Source organism: Apodemus sylvaticus, chromosome 2, assembly GCF_947179515.1.
Source record: "Apodemus sylvaticus chromosome 2, mApoSyl1.1, whole genome shotgun sequence".
In the NCBI taxonomy this organism is placed as follows: Eukaryota; Metazoa; Chordata; class Mammalia; order Rodentia; family Muridae; genus Apodemus; species Apodemus sylvaticus.
This window is the reverse complement of record NC_067473.1, coordinates 132,470,212-132,492,463: the sequence shown is the minus strand read 5'-3', so window position 1 is coordinate 132,492,463 and position 22,252 is coordinate 132,470,212. Positions and strand designations below refer to the sequence as shown.

The 22,252-nt window shown below is 44.4% G+C and overlaps 1 protein-coding gene across 1 annotated transcript in view; it reads left to right on the top strand.

The window, feature by feature from the left end:
- The window catches only part of Pdzrn3 (PDZ domain containing ring finger 3), a 229,312-nt gene that overhangs the window by 35,464 nt on the left and 171,596 nt on the right, over positions 1–22,252 (top strand). The window lies entirely within an intron of this gene.

Below are 22,252 nucleotides of genomic sequence, written 5' to 3'. Positions count from 1 at the left end.
TCTGTGGTAGCAGTGGCACACTTGTGTCCCAGGGTCCTGCTTCTGCTTTTACATGAGCCTCATCCTGTATGAGCACCCTTTGGAGAGCAGGAGGAGCCGGATAGCATCGAGATGTTGAATGTCTGTGTATGCTTAGTAAGCTCTGTTCAAACTATCAGAGATGCTGAGGGACCCTGTGATCTCTTCCCGTGCCGGTGGGGGTGGGAGTGGGGTAGAGGTGTGGGGGTGGGAGTGGGGTAGGGGTGTGGGGGTGGGGTGGGGGTGGGAAAGCTGAACTTAATCTTCCTGACATGTTAGTAACTCAGGAAGTGAAAAACAAAGGGCCTTAGGTTTACAAGCTGTAATAGCATATATTAGGGATCATACTGATTCGGAAAGAGGCCAATACGGAAGGAAGGTGCTGTTTTTATTGTAACAGTATCTTCCTGTGCTCCTTTTGTTTGTGTGAAAGTTAGATCCATATTAAGTGTTTGCTGTCTTTTTTTGTTTTTTTTTTGTTGCTGTTGTTATTGCTACTGTTGTTAGTGTTTTTTGTTTTCTGTTTAATGTTAAAATATTAAAGGCATTTTGGTTGGTTTTAACGCACACTGGTTGTAAGTGATCTTTTAGAAGGCAACTGAGATTTAAGAAGAGAGAAATGTAGCCAGACACCTTGGCTCACACCCAGCATTTAGAAGGCAGAGGGAAAGAAGAGTGCCAACCTGGGCTACAGAATGCAATCTAGACAGTGTAGGGGGAGGGGGATGAAAGGAGAGGGGGGAGGGGGAGGGGAGAGAGAGGAAGGAGAGGGAGGGATAAAGGAGGCAAGGGGGGAGGGGAGAGAGAGGAAGGAGAGGGAGGGATAAAGGAGGCAAGGGGGAGGGGAAGAAGAGGAGGAGGAGGAAGGGGGCGAGAAGGAGGGAAAGGACAGGGGCTGATTGAGCCTTCCTCAGTGACAGGCATCCATTTCACCCTGAGTGAGCGTCTTTAAGTCTATTAGCATGCTGTACTGGGCAGTATATGCCAGGAGGGTATGAAAGTAGCTCTGCATCCGGTACCCTATGGAGCTATTGCAAATGGAAATCCTGCTTCACTGCTAGACTCATCTGCATCCTGGAGTGAGAGTGGAGATCCAGAGATCACCTCAGCCCAGGGAAGATGACTGACAGAGGCGGGAGGGGGTAAGGGGTGTAGTTAGCCACCTTTACTGGCTCTTTTCAAGCTGGAGCAGGTCACCCCTCCACTCGAGGCAGTCATTTACCGACTGCTCATTTCTGGCCATGTGCATCACCTGTTTTGCTAATGATTAACATTTTCTTTTTAAAGAAACACTCTTTTTTGCCTAAATTCATTTTCTAAGAAAAGTTTTATTTATTTTATGTACACTGTACACTGTCGGTGTCTTCAGACACACCAGAAGAAGGCATCAGGTCCCATTACAGATGGTTGTGAGCCACGATGTGGTTGCTGGGAATTGAACTCAGGACCTCAGGAAGAGCAGTCACTGTTCTAAATGACTGAGCCATCTCTCCAGCCTAAATCCGTTCTAAAAGGAAATCGATCGAGGCAGCATTGAAGTAGGTCTGTTTTCAGGTACTGTAAATAAAAGACAGTGGTCAAAATAAAACCAGAAAAGCAGATTTCAGAAAGATGCTTTGCCTGCTGAGGACTGTGATCCTCCTGCCTTGATTTCTTTTCTGTTGAAGAGTAAATCAGTTTTATGGGTATTATAAGTAAGGGTAGTAGTGGGGATCAGACCCCCACAGAGAGGCTTTTAGAGTGCGGACCTCCTTCAGTTCATCTTTTAGGTAATAGTTTGAGGTGCCAGAGCTGCACAGAGGCACCAAGAGATGAACTTGTGGTTTGTTCACTGTCTGAAATGTGTCATCATTAAAAGGTCATCTTTACAAATGACACCGTGAATACGGAGTCTCACATCTGGCTGGTCCTCTCAGTATACAGCCAGGTCAGTTGAAGGTGGGCAGAATAATGACTTGGTCATTGGGTCAATCAAACTCCTTGGTAGTGATTTCCACAGGTACCAAAGCAGTGGGGAGCTGCATGAATGCCCTGTGCTCCCTGACTCTTGTCGGTTGCTGCCCTGCAGCAGTCCTAGCTGAACAGTTGCTTAGTGCAGCAACTTGGATTTCTCTGGTCAAGGGTGAAACCTTTCAAGATTAGAATCCACACAGAGAGGAAGAAGCTCACAACTATTGAACAGTTCCAGAGGCAGGGGCTGGAGAGGTAGTTCAGTGTTCAAGAGCACTTGCAGGTCCTGCAGAGGACCTTGGCTCAGTGCCCAACCCCCATATTGGGCAGCTTACAACCCGCCATAGCGGTTTTAGGAGGATCCGATCCCATCTCTTAGACTCCGCAGGCTTATTATACACATATAGGCAAGCAGGAGGCAGAAAGGTAATTGGTGTCATGAACCAGACATCAAAAGATTGACTTCTTTTGTCAAGTTTTATTGTTTTTAAAATTAGTTTGTATTCACTTTTTAAAACTCGGTATGTAGTATGAGAGTAAATGTGTGCAGCATACGTTTTGGGTGTTCGTGGGTGTGCATACCTCTACATACGTGTCGGGACTCCTACTCTATGACTTTCCACCTTCTCCCTGAACCTGTAACTAGATTGGCAGCCTTTCATTCCTCTTGTTTATGCCCCTTCAGTGCTGGGGTTCCAGGTATACATGACAATGGTGGCTTTTTAGAAAAGTTCCAGAACTTTGAGCTCACATGGGTCATGCTTATTCAGCAGATGTGCTGATGGCTGGGCTGTCTCCCGAGGCAGAGCAGTAACGTTTTTACAGACTTTTAAAATGCTATGCTCTCTTTAAGCATCCCAGTTACATTTATTGACCATATGTGCATTTTCAACTGATATAAGTACAGATAGGAATACAACCAAACCTCTCCCATGCCGGTCTGCTCTTTCAAAGAGCTTTTCTATGCTAAATTTTCTCATTCTGACCTATAGCAAGACTTATATTTGCAGTACTCCCGGATGTTGAATGGGCCTGTTACATGTGTTTAAAATGGAAATAAGTTTCATGAGAGATATCTATCCAAACTCCATGCAGTTTGGTCTCGTATTTCTATGGAGTTCATTTTTCTTTGACTGCTGTCTGCTGCCCACTAAGTTGATTTTACGGCTCACCGACGGGCAGTGGCCTACAGGTTGAAAACATTTTGCTTTGAAAGATGGACGTGTACTTCCTAGGTGGCCAGATTTCTTTTGCTGATATTATACCCCACGAGTCTGCCAGATCTGCTGCTGGCAACCTGTGAGTCCTACACCATTGCCAGAAGAATGGAGACAGATTCGACATTAGGATATACGAATGTGTTTTCAAAGTGAGCTCCTCTGCCTTTTGGCTTTTTCTGCTCATGATCTCTTGCTGAACACACAGCCAGTGTGTGGATGGCAGTAGCCAGGGATCCAGGCACCATGGTGGACTTACCACCAGGAAAGCTGAGTCCAGCCTTTGGAAACCTAAATTGCTTTTGAGAATGGTGCTTTGATACACAAAGTAATGTCTTCCCTCAAAGGGTATAGGCACGGCAGTTGACTTCTAGAAGCTGATGGGGGGGTCATAAATTACCCCCATGCATGCTTCTGATTTCACCTGTTACCTTATGATGAGGTAGCCCCAGGAGGTTACGGAATGTTTGAGGACAAGGAGAGCCTCATTGAGTGTGTAAGCTCCTAAGAGATGGTCAACTTGACTCAGTTGTGTGCATCTGCTATTCCCAGTACCTAGCCCCACTTCTGATGAAGAATGAAAAGTGCCCATTCAGTCCATGTCTGCTGCCTGACTCAGGCATAGATGGAGTCAGATGAGCCACTGCTGAGGGCATACTGGCGGCCCATCACACAGATGGAGTCAGATGAGCCACTGCTGAGGGCATACTGGCGGCCCATCACACGGATGGAGTCAGATGAGCCACTGCTGAGGGCATACTGGCGGCCCATCACATGTTAGAAGCATTCGTGGTAGGTGACTGTATGTCATGAGGCCTGGAAGGCATTTGATACTTTGACAACACATCCTTCAGACAGGTGGAATATGCCAGCTGTCCACACAAGAATAGCAGCGACTTAAAAATAGATCTCTGTCTCAAAGCCGGTAGGGGGTCGTGGAGCAAGGTTCTTTCATTTGAAGAGGGAACTGGAGATAATAGATTCTCCAAAGAGAAATCATGAGGATTCCCTCACTTTGTTTTTAAAAAGAATAAAAACAATAAGTACAGTAGCATCATAAGAAAATCAAAAGTTGAATTTCTGATATATAGCCTTTGGTTTATGAACACTTAAATAAAGAAGTCTACCGCATTCATGGATTTCCATCTTACCACCACCACCACCACCATCATCATCATCATCATCATCATCATGAATTTACATCTTGCCATCATAATCATCATTATCATCATCATCATCATCATTTATGCATGTAGGTAGTATATGCATGTATGTGTGCACATGTGTGTATATAGCTATGGTGCCCTGGCTTGTACATGTGCTACTGTAGAAGCCAGATATCAACCCCAGGCATCTCCTCCCATCACTCTCTACCTGATTTTCTGAGCTATGATCTCTCGTTGAACCTGGAGCTTGCCATGTTGACTAGACTGGCTGGCCAGGACCTGCTAGACCCCACCCTGCCCCCAGCACTGGTATTCCAGGGATGCATTGCCATGTTCGGCTTTTACATGGGTCCTAGTGATACCCGGGCTTTAGATCCTCATGATTCTACATTAACTACTGTTAATGTATATACAGCTGCTACCACCCCATTTTTACCTTGTAAGTAAACATTTTCTTAGCTGTCTTGAGTGCAGATGCAGGAAATGGTATTATCTCTGTGTAGGCTGCTTTCTGTGAGGTGGCCTGAAATTTATTTTCAGTGTTTGGGCCTTTTGGTCATGAGGCTGTGGAAGGTGCCGCCATCCTTGGAGAGTATTAGGCATTATTATCACCTTCCTCTTCTTCCTCATTTATGGACTGAGATCTCTCCTCTGTTTCCAAGCCAGGCTTAAGAACACAAGGCTGATGCCATCGAAGCTGGGTTGCTGAGGGAGCCTTTTGCTCCTTTCTCTTTTGCATGATGAATTTTCTTCAATGCAAGCTAAGCTGCCACTGTCCCTGCAGAATTTTCATACACATTCCAGGAAACAAGACCATTGCCAGTGTCACTTAATTAAACCGAGTTCTCAGTGAAGTGCTGTATCAACAGAGGAAAGTGAGCTCAGGGGCCAGGGGTGCAATTGAGAGCATTAAGCAAGAAGTTCGAGAAAGCTCTCCATGACTTCCAGCTACTGTACCCCACCCAAGGACGGATGCCATGACCCAGGGATGTAAAATGTCAGCTGCAATAGAGAAATCTGGTTTTGCCTTCTTCCTTCTGTCAACTACAGTGTTTGAGATTTCTGTTCTGTGGGATAAAAAGTAACAATAAGTACGGGAATCACATCTTAGACTATTCACTAGAATGCAGGGCGCATCAAAAGATGGAGAAGCAGCCTTGCAGATGTTTTCAGCCGCTAACAGATACTTTACAACTTGAATTCCTATGCTTCCGAATAATAAGCAGAAGAAGGAACAACGATATAATCTAAACTTTCCTGCGTACACCTTGGGCACCTGTATGCTTGCGGGATTTTGTGTCAGCCAACTGATAACTGAAATAACTGCTCCGTGTTGGAGGTGAAGGAATCCCGGACTCACTTTAAAATAGTTTATTGGTGGGCGGTGGTGGTGAAATAAAAGTGTCTTTCTGTTGTTGCTAAAATTGTTAGAAAAGGTAAAATTATTGCATATTATTGTCTCTTGGGACTGCAAGAGTCTTTCAGATGAACTTTTGCTCCTTTACTGTGAGACTCCAATGACAGAAGTTGAAAAGGTACTGGCAGCCCTCTACCTAATTAGCCTCATTTGCCATTGTCCACGCTGAAGGCGACATGCGTGCCCGATGTAGCCTTTTGCTCAGCCTGCCACACTCACCTGGATGAACATATTCATGACAGAATGCGATGCAGCGTCTATATTTATATTAGAGGCCCTGCTTGGAGTGCTATTGATTCAGGACATCCCACTTGTAACATTAGAAGCTAAACCAGAATAACTGTTCTTGTAAAAAGCGCAATAAACACTTTTTTTTAAAAAAAATGAAGGGGGTTTTTATTAGTAATTCTGTTTCTTTTCTTTTTCCTAAAGCAGTCTTTAGTTATTTTCTCCACCCCCCACCCTCCCTCTCTCAACACTGTTAAGAGCACCCAATTAGGAAAGACTTATTTGTACTGGAAGCGTAGCCATTTTCCTAATTGGGGACAAAGTGGTTTTTAGAACTGAAGTTCAACTCCAAAGTGAAAGGGGCCTGTCTTTCATTATCCTCTTCCTGGGGTAGACGTTTTTATTCACCAGGCCTCTTCTTTTTGTCCCTTCCCAACCTCACCTCTATGTCATGTCAAGTTCAGGAGTGGTCCTGATTCTGCTGCATGTGACAAGGTTTCAGGATTCCTCCCTTGAAGGAGAGCAGAAGGAACCTGTGTGTTTGAAATGAACATCATTTTTCTCTTTTCTTTTCTCCCATCATTTACTAAGGCAGATGGGGGGTGTCCTGGCCCTGTCAGGGAGAAAGAGAAAGAGAGGCAGACAGACAGACAGACAGACAGACAGTCAGAGAGAGAGACACACACACAGACACACACACAGACACACACAGAGAGAGAGAGAGAGAGAGAGAGAGAGAGAGAGAGAGAGAGAGAGAGAGAGAGAGAGAGAGAGAGAGGAGAATCATGGTGGCACTGGAAGCAAAAGCAGAAAGCTAATTGGTGGTGGTTTAACGTTTCAGACCACCTCAGAGACAGAGCAAGAACTAAAGGATTTTGTACTTTAAAAAAAAAGAAAAACTGAAATACCACTTTGATTCAATTTAAGGGAGTACTGAAAGTAGTGGTACATGTTACCGTTACCAAATGTTCCTAGAGACTGGATATAAAAAGCTGGTTTTCGTCCGTAAGGAAGCCCATATTTTGAATAAGCTGGTTGTAGGATTCTGGTGATAGGGTGGACACAGGGGTGGGGTGGTACCTAACATGGAGCCATTTATTCCCATATATGAAAATAGGACTGTCATTGTCATAAACTAGTGCCTAGGATGCATATTTCCCTAAAGCCTAATTTAAAGATTTCTGGGCTCAGATGAAAGCAGCCTGAAAGAATATTCTATCCTATTTAACTTGGGGAGTTTTTCCTGTTGCCTCTTGTTAAAATTTTGCTTCCCTTAGTGGTACTAGGATGCGTATGCAAGAAAGAAAACTTCCTGGCTGCTGGGCGTTCTTTACAGAGTATAGCTTGATAAGTATGTAGGAGATCATGGGAGAGACTACTAAGGAGAACAGGGGAACTGGTGTGGGGTGTCCAGTTGAGGATGACATGTATGTCCACCAAGTGAGAAGATGTGCACCGGTGCTGAAAATGCTGAGTTCCCAGCCTGAGGCTTCTTTGGCCATGATGAAGCCTCTGTGGTTGCACGGTCCACAGGAGCGCTTATGTGGGAAGAATGTCCTTCCATTAACTCTGTCCACAGCCAGAGTAGGGAAGAGCAACGCCACCCCACCCAGTGAGCTGCCTGCGTGCATTTGACCTTTTGGCCAGTTCGCTCTCCTGCTCCTTCATGGCGTGGTCCCTGCCCCCATGCCCCTGTTGAACTCCTCTTCTGTGTTTCTTGCCCAGGAATCCTAAAAGTCCCGCCTCTGTCTTCCTGCCCAGCCACTGGCCGCTGGCTCTTTATTGATCCATCAAAAATGGATTGGGACAGATTGGCGTCTGGACACGTAGATTCTGTGTGGTTTGGGGAACTGAATTAAGACAAAGCACTAGAACCAATCCCCAAGGGAAGAGTGTGAAAGAGGTCAGAGGTGCTGATCACAGTGAAGGCATGACAAGAGCTAAACTGGATAATGATAGAGACATCATCATTGATGATTTTCTCTCTTTGCTGGACACTTTCCTCTGTGCACACATGTCCGCACATGCAGGAAACTCAGACAGTGAGTAAAACTGTCTCAGTATGTCTTCATGTCACGGTCCCTATTACCCCCAAACAGCTGGTAGTCTTGTCCTCATTTAATGAGAATGCAATGGTTTTGGGTAACTTCTGGTATGTTCTGTAACAGTTGTTGACGAGAGAGCATGCAGGCAACCATACTGTATTTTAGCTGTTAGTTTGAGGTACATTTTATTATTAGAAAGCAAGGTTGAATGCAGGCTGCACTCTGGAAAAATAACAGCAATAACAAAGCATAGTCATTTCTGAAAATTACTGACCATAGATGCTCAGAGAGATAGGAGAGGTCGTGTGCAACTTTTGTAGTCAGGCTCAGGTCAAGATTAAATAAAAGTCCTATGCTGCGTGTCAAGAAATTATCTCATGGGCAAAATGGCCACCAGCCACAGAAGAGGCCCTGTTATCACCTACATAGTTAGACCACTTAGAAGAAGTCCAACCCGGCCATCTTTGTATACAGGCATGACCCTCCCCACCCCATGTAGGGAATGCTCTGTGGTGATATCGTAGGGTCACTTGAGTCACTGGTGAGTGGAGCTTTTAAGGCCTGTTAGGAGGAAAGAAAAATAATGGTGACATGGTTGCCTCTGCCTTGACTCAGCATAGCCTTATAGAAAATTCTGGAAGTGGACTGTAGTATCTCACATGAGAGGTTCTTTGTCAATTAGAAGTTAGATCGCCCCAAGATCTAATGAGCGTTCTGGTTCTTCTTGCCAGGTATTTTGTCTCCAAGTGTTCACACACTGCATAATTTAAGGGAACTCCTTAGTTCCTTGGAGTCCATCCACAAAGCTTCTGCAAGGAACTGTTCAGGTCTTTGAAGGGTCCTAGACTAACCTTAGAAAACTGACATTCCCCCTCAGTCAAGATCTACTGGACCCTCACCTGACTTCTTAGGTTTCCAGTGACTGGATTATCAGCCCCCACCCCTGCCTCTCAAGGATTCTAAAGAAAATGGTGTAAGATGTCATATAACATAGAAAAGGAACAGGTGGTGACGTTGGGACACATTAGGGGCCACTTTTTTATGGGAGAGGCTTATAAGGAACCATTGCCTCTTCAGTAGACTTTGAGTTGATTGTGTTTTCTGTTCATGTCTGAAGAAGCTTGATGCACATCATATGTAAATGCATCCACACAAATATATTGTCTGTATCTAACAGGAGTTAGCTACTCAGCAGGCAGTGAGCCTGTGCACATAGAATGGGCACTATAATACACTGACAGCTTTGATCTGGGGGAGCATCAAGACAAGCGTTGAGGCATTCCTGAAGAAATGCATCACTATGCCTTACTGCAGACAAGTGATGAGGAAGATACTTTTCTCCGGTGTCAGTGAGGACTACTCTATTGATAAGCACCTAAACTGATGCAAATCTTGGTTATTCACCACATCTATCATAATAGTTACAATTTATACTGGTAGCCATCTTAACTGGGGTAAGATGGAATATTAATGCAGGTCTCATTTGGATTTCCCCGATGGCTTAGCGTGTTGGGCATGTTTTCATGTGTTTACTGGCCATCTGTACCACTTCTTTTAATCAGTGTCTAATTTGAGTACTTTCATATTTTGATTGAAGTACTGTGTGTATGTGTGTGTGTGCACATATGTGTGTGTGCGTGCTCATACATCCACCTGCATGTGTGTGAAGTTTAGAGTTTCTTATATATTCTAGATATTAATCTCCTGCCAGATGTTTAAGAAAAGATTCTTTGGCCATCTTGCTGGTTGTTTCCTTTGCTGTTCAGCCTTTCAGTTTATGTGTTGTCCCATTTGTCCTTTCCGACAAGTGTTTCCTGAGCTATTGGAGTCCTTTCCAAGAAGTCCTAGTATATGTCTTTGAAGTGTTTCCCTGTTTATATTAAGCTTTTTGGCCCATTTCCCATAAGTCTCCCCTCCCCCCCCCTCTGTGTGTGTGCGCGTGTGTGTGTGTGTGTGTGTGTGTGTGTGTGTGTGTGTGTACTGGTATGTAAGTACATCCCATGGCACATATAGAGTTCAGAGGACGACTTTCAGGAATCTGTTATCACCTTCCTCCTCGTTGAAGCAGAGTCTCTCCTTTCTCCTGCTTCGCTGTGTGCTCTAGGCTGGCTGGCATGTTTCTTCTTCCTGTCTTCCATACCATACTTTGGGCACTGGGGTTACAGATGCGTGCCACCACATCCAGCTTTTTAATGTGGGTCCTGGGGATGAAAACTTTGGTTGTCAAGTTTCCATGACAACCGCTTTTACCCACTAGGTCATTTCCCTCGCACTCTTATCTTTGGCACAGATATGATAACTTCCTGTCCTTGCTACAAGCATTTTCAAGTGTATTTTTTAATTTTCTATTCTTTGACTGCTGTTTTAGTTACTGCTTGAAACTCCGTTCCCAACAAAGAGAGAAGAGGTTTGAATTCTAGGAGTGCCTGTTTTCCCATGTAGCACTTCCTGGAGCTGGCTGTAGATATTTATAAAGAAGTCTTAAGTAGGGAAGGTTCAGACATCCCCTATGAAGGTTTAGTGACTGCAGTGATTACCTCAGACTGTCAATAGACAGATTAGCAGATCAAAAACTCTTAACAATTTTGCTAACATGCTTAATATGAGCACGACAGGAAATAAGCAAACACAGAGGACGACAAATTGCCTAAGACTCCATTCCTTCTTCACAGTCAAGGGAAATGGAGAGACTAAGAATTACTTAGAAATAGCATATGATTCTGGGTAAAACAATAGCCTCAGGAAAACAGACAAGGCCTGGGTGATATTTGGCTTTCAGTTTCTTCCTGGGTGATATGCACTTCATGTTTCTTGATGCAACGTTTTAGGAAAAAGATTGAAGACCGCCGTGGTGGATTCAAGCTTTGGGTAGCCAGGGAAGCTGAGATAAGCTGGGTTGGAAGTTGGTGAAACAGATTTTAAGGCTGCCATAGTTGAGCATATAAAAGCAGTCTCTCTTTCAGAAAGAGAGCATCTCTTCCTGAGTCTCAATGCTTGTCCCCCTGTGTCACAGAGGCGGGAGGATGACAAGAGTTGGACATGTGCGATGATGGTGGCATTTTCAGGTTCTAGATTCGACCCCCCCCCATGTGATATTTGAACTCTAAGTACACTTTGCTTGCTCCAGAGTCCTCTGGGCAGTTTCCAGAATCATCTCTGTAATTATAAAACCGCGTCCTTGCTTTTCAGTATAAATCATGGTGCTTGTGCTTGTTCTTGGGCCATGGTGCAGTAATGCCTGTATTTGTCTGGTCGCACTCCTTTGTGTCGGTGTTTTATGATACGTTTGCGATGTCTAAGAGGCATCCCTTGCCTCTGTCAGTTCTTTCTACTGGTTAGGTAGTTAGCACAGCCAAATACCCAGGCTACTTTTCTAATCTTATTCAGCTATAGCCAGGAAAGCTTCTCTATCCCAGAGTGGTTAGACTGGTGGGGAAGAGATTAGCTCTTCAAGAGGGTCCCAGAGAGGGGGTTAGAGTGTACTTACAACAGGTCAGCCTTTCACCCCAGAAGCTAATTAATAGCTGACATTTTTTTTCTTCTGTTTACTGCCTAAGTGTCAAATATCAAGCAGGACTCAGTGCGTCTGTTAATTCTGACAACTGTGAGTTCTCTGGGATGTCAGAATAAAGGCGGTTTCTCTGCTCCTGCAAACCACTTGTGTTCAGAGGAGCTGCTAAGAGGGAAGCACGGTGCTCCTCTGACAGTCACACATTTGCATTTGTGGGAAGGCAGATGCCATCACCTCATCTTGAGTAGGGTGGGTGCAGTTCCCTCTATTAGCTGTGATGTTTTAAAACAGCGCTACAATGTCGTTTGACACAGGCAACCCCTGTGTGTGAAGTAAGTCCAGTTTATATATCTGATGTATCGCCGTAGAGCAGGGTTGGGAAAACCTCTTCTATAAAGGTGGTCGGTGTGTCTAGCTTTGAGGACAATGGACCTGACTCTGCTGCTGGGAAAACACCAATATGCTGCAACAATATTGAAGTGGATGAACACAGCTGTGTTGTAATAAAACTTTATTTAAAACAAAAATAGTGGTAGTCATAACTGGCCTGTAGGCTCCGTTTCCCTAGATACTGCTAGAATGTTCTTCCGAAGCATAGCGCCAACCCAGTGACTAAGCTCTGATTTAGAGGACAGTTTTGCTTTCAGGCTCCTTCCGGCATGCATGCATTCCATGCCGTCCCTGGCTTCGCCCTGTGATAAATGCAATTGATCTCGGAGTACTCAGGATGTTCTCTCCTTTCCTGACAATTGGAGGCTCCAGAGCCCTGGCCTAGCCTGCTAATTTGGTCTGGGGTCCTTGCCTTGCCCAGTTGCTAATTTGGTCTGGGTTCCTGTCCTGGCACAAAGGGAAACTGAAGGACCTCAAGGTGGCTAAGGTGAATTGTCAGCCATCGCTGGTTTCCAGGTATCTGTCAGTATCAGCCTTGCTCAGAGCTCAGAGATAAGCCCGCTCCTGCTGCACCCCAGCCCCACACTGTGCACAGAAAGCTGAGCTGCAAGCCCTCTGTGGCCGGAGACTTGTAGTTGCTTGCAGGTCTCCAGGCAGAAGCAGGAATCGTCTTTTCGGAACTCTCAGTATTCCCAGATATCCCACCAAAACACTAAAGTCTAGGTCACGTGGGTGGGTAGACTTCCTGGGCATGGGGACAGTGCTCCAGTTTATAGAAAGGAGGAGAGATACTCTTCTAGTGAAAGCTGCTTCCCTGCCCAGCCTTGTGTGATGTGATGGCCTGCCTTCCTTCTAACCTTCCTTCCTTCTTTGCTTATTTTGATTTTGTTTTTGTTTTATTTTGTTTTAATTTGGGGAACAGGTTAGGTTACAGGCATGCTCCACCATACCCAGTTCTAGAAGTTTCTGGGGATGCAGTGCATGTTTGCAAGCCCTTTACCAACCAAGCTATCTGCCAACCCCTCTGATCATTTCTGTTGGTATCCAACGTGTTGTCATTTGGTGTCAGTTCTTTTGGAACACCTTTGTCCCGTTCCTGTAGTGACTTGAATACGCTGGGAAACAAGGCGCATCGGATGGTGGCTGAGTTACATACACTCTGACAGCAGGAATGTTCACTGTGATTTATGGGGGTGGTTCATACAGAAAGCAGAGAGAGCTTTCTTTGCTGGTCCCCATGTGAGCTTCTGAGGCCTATAAAGAGTGATGTGTTATCAGAAACCACTGATAGGTCTTTGTGGCGCAATGAATTGAACCAAAGCTTCTCCTTTCCTTTCTAGGAACCTTCTGGGGTGGACTTGAACCAAACATGGAACTGGGTTCCCGCATGACTGAGTTTCCAGCTAGCAGTTTAACCATGGGAACTTTGTCAGAGCTTATTAGAGACAATAAGCTTATTAGTTTATAACATTAGAAGAAAGAACTCTGGGATCTGATTTTCTTTTAAGCTCTCGGGTTTGAGAAGAGAATGACTTTGAATACCCAAACACTAGCTGTTCATTCAGGCTTCCTTATCTGATGCAATAGGCAGATGCTAAATGACCCCTAAGAACCCCCTGTGACTCACTGGATAGCCTCAAATCTCATTCACTTTCTGGAAGCTATCAATCATGCTGTCCTTTGTTTAGTTGAAGTACAAATTTACCTGGGGGCATGTTTGCTAAATCTAACCCCAATCTTCTAGCCTTCACCCTACCCTGTCCCAACGTGGGACCATCAAAGGAGGAGTGGGGGAAGTAAACCCTGCTGTCTACGCAGAGTGGGAGTCGCAGAGTGGGAGTCGAGTGGGAGTCAGGGCAGTGGGATGCTAAACTGTGGAGACACTTTTCTCTTTGGTCTGAGAAGCCACAGAAGGGTTCACTCCCGGAGCAGGGTGTGCAGCCTGCAAGGGACAGATGAAGGCTAAGGGAGATGTCAGGAGACTTTGCTTCTGCCTGCAGGCCCCTCATATGGGTAACTGCCCCTTTGATTGAAAAGGTATGTGACCCTCCAGAGCTGACTTCAACCAAATGGCATGGGCCTTTGAAAAATGTACTTTAGCACAGCCTCTGTAGGATGTGTTGACTTAAGGATTTCGCTCTCACTTAGAAGTGAGAATGTGACTCTGGGGGCTGCCCCTCGCTAGACAGTTTGCTCTGAAAGTGTCCTCTGCTAATATGTTCTGGGATTTATAACAAAAACAGGGCCATTCTTAAATAAAAGGACATTGACATAAAAAGCAGTAAGGGCCGATGCTATCTGTTTATGAAGATAAGAGCTTCTCACAAAGGCAAGATTTATGGTGGGAATGCAGCATAGAAGGCTGGCAGCGGGTGATAAATCACCTTTCTCACCCCTGGCGATTGAGGAAAAGGAGGTTCAAAGACCACTTAAAAACAGGAAAAATCGGAGGCCTTCCAGAGCATGTAGTGTATGAGCATCAGTATGCTACATTTGCAATTGGACTAAAGGTTATGTAAACTCGTTCACAAACGTTCTTTCTTTCAGCCACCCCCTACCCCTGTCTTATTCCTGTTCTTTTTGTTGTGGAATGCATGGTTTTAACATCATTTTGAAGGGATCAGAAAGCTAGCTCTTATCATCTCCACCACAGATACCTTCTTACCGAAGATCCACTCCTTTCTAGTGGACCCTATTGAAGCCCTGTTCCTCCAGCAAATGCCTATGAGGGTAGGACCTGAGCAACTACTCAGTCACCAGAATAGTACAGCCCATACAGAGTGACCGTGGTGGGCGGTTTGAGGGTAGGGTGGGGATGAACTGCCCCTGTAATGATTGTGTGATGTATTTGATGATTTTCTTGACAGTTTTCTATCCTAACATCTACCAACTCCCATCTTATCCGTGAGCTCTGTGAGTTGGCCAGTTTCATTTGTTCATTTGGTCATTTTTATCTTATTCATTTGTCCCTGCCTTTATTCATTTCTGTATTCAAGAGGTACTAGAAGCCATCTGGGCCCCAGCCATTGTCTAGGATGCCAACATGCAGAGAGGCGAACAGAGGTCTGACCTCATTCATACCATTTATATTAGGTAGGGGAGACCAGGAATTGAGCCAAACCACTCATGTGTCCTCAGAGCGAGTCATTAGGAAGAAAGGGGGTGGGGGGATGCTGAAGGGAAGGAAGGCTACAGTGGCAGCATCTTCTGAGTCACTGTCAAGAGTCTGTGGAGAACCTCTGCCTCTTGCCTTTAACCCTGCAAACAGCTCCAGGGTGAGTGAGGTGGGTCAGGGTGGACAAGACTGCCATCCCTATTTACAGATGTGAAAATCAAGGCAGGGTCTTTAAGAGATAGCCAAGCTGACGCCACAAGTGAATGTCTAGTTATCCAAAGCCCCTTCCTTGAGCCCCTGGAAATGTTTGTGTCTTTGCTACTGTTATCCCGTTCAGCCAGCCCCCAGCCTTAAGCCAGGTAAAGTCTTGTGAATGTCTGCTGGGCTTTAGAGCTCTAAGGCACTCGGCTAATTCAGTACCAGGGAGGGAGAGAAACCTGAGTTCAAGTTCTGCCTCCAGACTAATAAGGATGGTACCCAGGATCACCTGGCCACAGGGCTCAGCAGTTCAGCATCCCTAAAGTATCTTGGTGGGCATTGCTCTCTGTCCCAGTTTGTGGGAATGGAGAACGATCTTCTTGGCTGGTTTTTTTGTATATAATAGTGTAGCAAACATCAACAACATTAGGAGCCCGTGCTATAAAAAGAGTCCGGCACAAACAGGGTTTGGTGGTCAGCCAGAAAATTCCAAACTGTCTTGCTGCCTCCTGCTGTGGTATCAAATGAGACTCCCTGGTGTCCTCAGCTTGCCGCTGCTTGGCCTCCCTTGAGGATCCTGTCACAAGGTCATTGTGGAGAGTGATTCTGCTTAACTTTGCATTAGCAGTATACATTCTCACAGTTCTGAGTGTGCGGTTCTGCATAGGTATGGAAGCACAGCCCTCTGGAGCTCCGTAGATCTCAAAAACTATGTAGATCTTCACACGAAAGTAGCTGCCATCTTTCTCATTCTGAGACACAGCATGAAACCCAAGATAGCAGTGAGTATCTATTTTTGGAGCAACTAAGTCTTCTTAACAGGAAAACTAAAGATCAAGGCACTTGCTGTTCATAGGGCTTTGAACCTTGAATTGAAAGAGAGGGAACTTTGCCTGTCTGTCATCATCATGATAGATCCGTGGAGGTGGACATGTTACCAATCTGATCCTGCGTCTTGTCCCAGATAGTGACACTATGGTGGCTGCCATCTTTGGTTCTGTGGCCAGTCTTTCCCGTGGTTCGTTCCCGGCCTCCTCATCCCAAAGACTCTGCAGTATGCACGCCAGCGGCAGGTGCCCCACCTCGTTCCATGTAGCAAATGAAGACTCCAGCCCTCACTTTTCCCCTGTTGACATGGGTCACTTTTGCTTTTTATTTTTATGCACTTATTTGGGTTTTCAATTGTTGAGTCCTATTTAATTATATTCATTGGTCTGTGTGTCCCCTTGGGACATTTATTGATTCTTTTTCTTGCTGGTGACACCCCAGGGTGATAAGAGGATTTACTTTAGCTCACAGTCACCCAAGCTGAAGGTCGAGGGGCCTTATGTCTTGATGTCCTTTTTCTTAGCAGAGTCCTGAAGGTGACACAGGGCAGCACAAGAGACAGGATGTGTATGTGTGTACATGTCGGCAAATTTTATGCTCCCTCCCCCTCCTTTCCTCCCTCCCTCCCTCCTCCTCTCCCTCCCTCCCACCTTTTCTTCTCCCTCTCTCCTTCTGTGTCAGTCATTCAAAGATGGAGGCAGGTTCCATGCTGATGGAGCTATTGGGTCCCAGTCAACTCTCAAAGGTGATTGTTTAATTGTTAAATCACCCTTTAGACACCATAGTTGAGTAAGGCTCCTTTCCTTCAGTTCACCATGGGATTCCTTGGGTGATAGTCTGGCTACAGCCTGACAAGAGCAGAGCATGAACATGTTTCCTGAAGCCACGAGTGCTTTCCCTGCCTTCTCTCTGCCTGGACCTCAGCTCCTGCCTTCCTACAAATGGAGATCATGCCATGGGCTGAGCTTAATCCTTATGGAAACAAGAGAACAGCTGAAGTTCTCAAGGTCAAGCTATACACTGAATGCATGTGTTCAAAGTCAGGCAGCACAGACAGGGAAGGCTTTGAGCTGTGAGATTTGTACCCAAACACATTGTCATACCCAAGCCGGGTTTATACCTCACTATGTGCAGATGTCTGCGAATAATGTTTAGCAGACGCCTTGGACCAGCTCTGGGGACTTTTCCATCCCTGGTGGACTTTGAATTAGAAGCAGTTCCAATGCCTGTCCTCCTCGAGCAGAATCGATAAAATCTGTTAATCATCAGTTTTGCTGTAAACCTTGAGAAACTTTTAAACTTTGGGAAGGCAGGCCTTGGATTTGAACTTTCTAATGATTAGACTTGGCATCTATATACAGATTTTTTTTTTAGTTGCTAATTTTTAAATCTTTATCGTATCCATATGCATTTTAAGTGTCCTGTCTGTAAATCCCATCCCGTCAGACTGCAGTCTGACACCTGTGGGGAAGTATCCAGGTGAGCTGTGGACAGCTCCTTTCTGGGTGACAGATGGCCACATTCTTCAAAGCCCCACATTCTTAATCTTGTTCCTTTACCACACTGCCATGTGGGTTAACCAGAAAAATCCAGCTCTAGATGACCTTTGTGCAAGGCATGTCTAATAAGCAACTGGAGTTTTTTTTTTCCTTTTATTTTCCCACTGGTCCAATTGTATTAGTTATTTTCGGCTACAAGTAATAGAAGATTTAGATCCAGACAGCTTATTCACGCTATCTTGGGCACAAGGACCAAGTCATTCCCAGGACAGCGATTTGAATGAGTCAGTGCTTTCACCAAGGATCTGTGTTCTCTGTCGTCAGAGTTAGCCTGTGAGGCTATTGTCTCATGGCCACAATATGTCTGCCAGAGGCTCAAGCATTTCACCTAGACACAGCAAACGGATCTTTTCCGTTATCTCTAACAAGGCAACGTTTTCTAAACTGTATAAATATAAAGGAAACATTTTCTCTTAAAAGAAGCCCTAGGTGGTTTGTGGGCTAGAACATGTCATAATTGTGACCATTAATATCTGTGATTAGGTTGAGGCATTTGGGGTTTATTCCCTGACTCTGAGGGTGAATAAGATATGGTTTGGAATGGAGAAATGGGTCAGCAGTTAAAAGCAGGGATGCTATTCCACATGTTCCTGGTTTAGTACTCAGCACCCATGTGGCAACTCACCAGCTATCTGAAATTCCATTTTAGGGAATCCTATGCCTACTTCTGGCTTCCTCGAGCATCAGACAGATGTGTAGTGAACATGCATATATCTAGGTAAACATACATACACAAAAATTAAAATATAAAGCATATAAATAATTATATGATCTAATACAAAAATAATAAAACAAGTTAGTATAATTATTTAATTTATTTATATGTAGTTTGTAACATCAAAGATAAGAAAGAAAGAAACAAAGAACAACTGGCCATTGTTCCTGGATTTTCCCTCTGGAATCTCCCACCATGTAGGTGTCATTTCACTAAAGATAATGAGTGTTTTCTAAGATGGTGACATGTTAGTGGTTCTTTTGGGGGAGAGTACCTACCATAGATGCAGATTCTGCCCCCACCCCACCCCACCCCCACCTTCACCCCCAGGGCCTCTATGGACAAAGCCACTGCTTGAACATTTTCTCTATAATGGGAAGGGTATTGGGGCAGACGGCGGCATGAAAGTATGTATTTAGATAAGCCTGTGAAATGACATTTTAATCCAATAATCTGGGCGCATGTGTGTTTATAAGTTGAGAGCATCTGTATCCTTGTTAGTGGAAGGATCATTGTACAAACCAGGAAAATGAACTGGTTTGAATAAGTCTGGCTATAAAGGTGCAAAACTAAGGCACCCCTCTGAGTCTCTTACAACTAAAATCAGGCATATAGCCTAAAATCATGGAACCATCACCCACCCTATCTGGAGATAGCTGTCTTGACTCATATCCCCTTCTCTTGTCCCCTGATCACCTTAAGATCTAATTATTGATTGTTTTCAGTGTTGGGCTTTTTTTTTTTTTTTAAATATGGCCCCAGCTGGTTCTGAGGCTGAGGCAGGTTTAATGTTTTTCCAAATCTACTTTTATACCATTTCAATTGCATGCAAGTATTAAGGTCAATTCTGGGTTGAGGAACAAGCAAAAGCACAGCTGTATTTGTCCTTTTCCTGCACACAGGATACCTCTTCTCAAAGGATTAGCCTCAGGAAGTGACTGGAGGAATGAAGACAGTCCTAGCCTTTCTGAGACCAGAAGAGGTTTCCTCCGAAGTGTAGCTTCAGCAGAGTTGACTTAGAAAATGGCAGGGTTTCTCCTGCCTGCCCAGGTGTGGGGACGGTTCTCATTGGTCTGCTGGTCCATTGACCTTATTCTTTGAGACAGTGTATAAAAATATTAACCTATTAGGCTTAGATTTAGCCTTAGGTTTAAACCTTAGGTTTAGCCAGGTTCCTCCCTACTCACATCGGACATTTAGGCCTTGAAGGATTCCAGAACTTGTTTTTTTTGTATCTACCAAAAATCCGTGGAAGACTGAGCCTGTTCACAACAGTGGAGATTGCCAGTGATGCTTCCAGCAGGACCAATCACCACCTGAGTGGCTTCAGGTCCCACTAGTGGCCTAGTCTCTGCATCCAAGTCACCTGCAGTGCTCACTCTCTGCCTTCCCAGCCACTCCAAGCAGATTGCTTTGTGCTCTGGCCCTAGTTCCCTCCTCTCTAAGAGTGAGCTAATGATTAGAGCTCTTAGAAGGTTGTATGAGTCCAATGAAAACCCCCATGAAGCCATCTCTGTGAAGAACCTGATGGTAAACAATGTTACCACGATGTCTATATATAGGCAGAACATTTAGACATCAGCAAAATCAAGTATCTGGCACAGGGAACTTGCAAAAACCCACAGTAGGCACACATGGCATAGTAGGTGTGGCAGTTGTATGAAATGGGAAGTATGATGTTAAACACAGGCAGCTAGGTGTTGGGAGGGGGCAGCTCCTTTAAAATAAATAGAAGATTTTTCATTTGGATGATGATGATTGATTTATCTAGTTCATTCAGGGTTTTTTTTTTTTTTGTAGAAAATGTAATATGGCAGGTTCTGTCTGTGGGTAGTGTAAATTCTTCCATTCAGCCTGAAAGCATTTTATCAGTTTATAGAGAAGGGGCTGAGGTGAGTTAGATGCTGCCAGTACCACTCAAGTTAAAACAGTGCTTCTTAGGAGAGCAGAGAGTTGACAGACTTGACAAATGTGTGCTGATGATATTTTGGGTGAGCATTTCTGAGTATTATGTTCCTGAGCAAGGATCATAGAATACACCACAGGGCAGGGCTAGGGGGTCTTTGGGTTTAAAAGATTCTCTTCCCTAATGTCTTTGTGGGGAGCCTGGAGCAGCCCAGCTGAGTTTTGCTTTTTATTTCATTCGCTTCAACTTTCTTCTCTGTTTCTTCATTGCTAAACTGGCAATGCCAGCAGTACTGATGAGTCTTCTGATGGCAAGTGGATTCGGAGGATCAGAGCTAGCACAGGACTTGAGAAAGGGACCAGCAAGATGATTCACTGAGTAAAGGTGTAAACCAAACAAGTCCAATGACCTGAGTTCAATCCCCCAGGACTCATGTAAAGTTGGGAAGAGAGAACTGGCTCCTGAAAGCTTTCCCTTGATCACATGAATGCCTTTGAACACACCCACACACAAATACACACACACACATACAATACACAAACACACATACACACACACATATACATACACACACATACAATACACACATACACATACACACACATACATACAATACATACACATACAATACACACACACACATACATACAATACACACACACACAATAATAAAATAGACTTAAAAGGAACTGTGCAAAACGTTATCCTCTTGAGGTTTGAAGAGATGGAGTCAGATGAAGGATTTTAACCTTTTTAACACCAATAGATTGCTCTTTCCCTTGACATTACTTGTGCAGACCTTGGTGAGACATCCCTTGTAGTGATGGTAGAGATATACTCTGAGCATTACCCAGGTTACAGACAAGTGGGCACTGTTTGGTTCTTTCTATCAAGGCAGAAGATATAGCACATGACTTGGTAAGTTACTTTCTAGTTCTTTAGGCTTTTGAGTGTGTGTGTGTGTGTGTGTGTGTGTGTGTGTCCACCCATGCATATGAGGCATATGTATGAGTAGTGTATACATGTGTGTGTGTGTGCATGAGCAGACTACATGTTAGTCAATATGCACCTATTTCATTATCTTTCCACCATAATTTTTCTCACTGAACCTGGAACTTACCAGTTGGCTAGAATGGTTAGCCAGAGAACTCTAGGAGTCCTTCTGTCTCCAACTCTTGGGCACTGGAGCTACAGGTACTTACCCTGACACCCAACTCTTTATGTGGGTGTTGGGGATCTGAACTCAGGTCCTTATGCTTCCAGAGCCCGCAATTGAACAACTGAGACAACCCTCCCTGACTTTTGGCCTTAATTGCATGCATATTAAACTTGTATCCAGTGCTGGCCAGCCTCGGCACATCAGATAGCACTGTGAGTTCTTATGTCCACTTTGCAACTTGTTATCCCTGATGTAAATGCAAATTTAAAAAAATCCAAAAGCATTTGACATGCAACAGTCTCTTCCCTGTGTAAATGGGAAATGAATCTCATATATAGCAGCTAGAAGATAGCATTGATAGCATCATCAGAAGACTCTACCTTCCTGAAACCCTTGGGAAAGGGAGATTAGCAAGCACATACCAAAGGGTGGAAGACGCTTGCTCATCAAATTGAGCATCTTTCCCTGAGGAATACCTTAGACAACTTCTAAAAGGTGGCTATGGTTCCCTGTATTAGCATATTTAGGAGATCAGATATCATCTGATATCAAAGCATTTTACCTTCTGTATAACATAGCACTGGAAATAAAGGAAAGTGTTATTGCATCTTTCATTTAATATACGTTATATTATAATATAATATATATCTAATTTATTTAATATATCTTATATCATTCATTTAATATATGTTACACACACATACACACACACACACTTCTCAGCATAAGTTTCAGGTTGAGAAGGCCATTGTTAGTCAAGCCTCTTTTCCATCCCAAAGCTGCTGAGATGGAAATTGGAGAGAGAGCATAGCTCCTGGCTCCTGGTGGTT